The following is a 2,120-nucleotide window of genomic DNA, read 5'->3' on the forward strand; positions in this document are numbered from 1 at the left end:
TTATATCTCTCCTAATGGTACTTAAATAATGGCGTGTCTTACAACATTGATTGTTTCTAATGAAAGTCAGTATGTTATCAGGAGCTAGACTCTTAACCTGGTGGCTTTCATCCTCATAGTCGCAAGATGCTACTGCACCTTCAAGCATCATATCCATGTTACAGGTGGGAACAAGTGGGAAGGAGATAAAGTGTTTTCTCTTACCTCTAACGAATGTCCACGTATATATTATTGGCCAAAACTATGTTGCATGGCCATCTGTAGGGTGCTGGAAAGCTGAGTTTTAAGTTCCCAGGCCCAATAAAAGAGGAAGGCAGGGGAGAAAGAAGGTGATTGGGTGCTGAGTGAGCCAACCCATCATGTCTGCCACAATATGTAAAAGAACTAGCTCAGTCTCTGGCACATAGCAGAAGCTCACCAAAGAGCAGCTCTTTACCTCCATACATAAGCAAAAATGCGAGTGGTTTGTGTTGGGATAAGTCAGGCCACCAAACAACTTCATTTCTTGGAACACTACAATCCACACTCTCTAGGAATGCAAATGAGGCTTGCCCAAGAAAGAGTGATAAACACACTTCTCTCCTTTCCAGTTCTGCAGAGCCATCTCTGTAGGCTTAAACACCAGAAGTTTCTGGTGCAAAATAAATAAACAAGCTATTTCGCAATTCTCACAAATGAGTTTTTTTCAGTTTTCCTTCGCCAAGCTAAGCCCATCATCTCCCATTTTCACTCTTTAGCTGTCACAGCCCCGCAGCCCCTGCTGGCTTCAGTGAGAACCTGCAGGCTGGCATATGTAACCCAGGCACTGTGCCATTCCCGGGGACATGCTCAAGCTTTCTAAGGTAATGGGAGGGGAGCTGAGAAATTAGGAAAATATTCAAGTTCATCCAGCTGGTAAGCAAGGAGCTGAGGCATAAACCCAGATCTATGTGATGCCAATACCCCTCCCAGTACAACTCATTGCCTCCATAAGTACTGCTTGCTGTTTAACCCTCGGTTTTAGGTCAAAAAGAAGTCAGGCATCTCTTCCAACATCAGGAGCTCAGGGAAAGAGGAGGTGTTGCAGCTGCGGCTACCCCAAGACCTCCGCTCCTCCAGGAAGTTGGCCTCCAACTGTGTGCTTGAAGGGTGACGCTATGGAGTCACGAAGTTCATCACATGTGACCTTAGAGATTGCCCATTCCAATTCCCTCACAGGACAGATGAAGAAATGGAGACCCTAGGAAAGAGGCTAGTGGTAATAATAAGAATGTGGTCTAGGACTCAGCCACTTAACTTCCAGGCCATTTGCTTTTTCCAGTATAGCAGGCTCCTACTGGTCTCCAAGCTCTCTCCTCTGCTCACCTGGAGAGCCATGCTAACAAATATTTCTAGAATGTTTACCATGGGCCTGGCACTGTTTTGAGCACTGGAAATGCAGCAAAGAACAACAAAGATGATGATTAAGTTCTTGTGGAACTTATTTCTAGTGAGGCAGACAGAGGATAACTAAGTAAATGAAGAGAAGCAAGAAAATATCAGATATCAGATTGTGGCCACTTTCCAGTTCTGTGGAAAGACAAACAGGAAGATGTTATGGAGAGTTACCAGAGCTGTACTTTAGAATTGAGGTCAGAGAAGAGCTCTCCTCGGAGGTGAGGTATGAGCTAGGAACTGAGTAATAAGAAAAAACAACTGAGCAAGGATCTGGAGAAAGAGCATCCAGGCAGAGGACACAACTGGTGCCAGCTTCTTAGAGGGGATTGGGCTTGGCTACATGAAGAAGAGAAAGAGCCTGACTCCGCTGATCAAGGGAGAGAGGAAAGTGTCAGGTAGGAGAGGCGGGCCAAGGGCAGATCTTACAGGACCCTATAGGCCAATGGGAGGGATTTTGATTTTGTTCTTAGTGCAATGAGAGGTCACTGGCGGGTTTATGCACATGACTGCTGTGCTCCCATTTAAGCCTTGAAAAGATCTTTCTGGATACAGTGGAAAGAACAGAAAAAGGGCAAGAATAAAAGGAAAGAGATGAATCATCAGGCAATGCCAGCAGTTCCCTAGGTTACATCCCTATTAAACCATAAACCTGGGGTTTTCACAAGGCTCCTGCTACAAGCAGCTGTGCAGGCTGTGCACAGCCC

This window comes from Pteropus medius, unplaced genomic scaffold (genome assembly GCF_902729225.1).
Source record: "Pteropus medius unplaced genomic scaffold, Ma_sr-lr_union100, whole genome shotgun sequence".
NCBI classification, from domain to species: Eukaryota; Metazoa; Chordata; class Mammalia; order Chiroptera; family Pteropodidae; genus Pteropus; species Pteropus medius.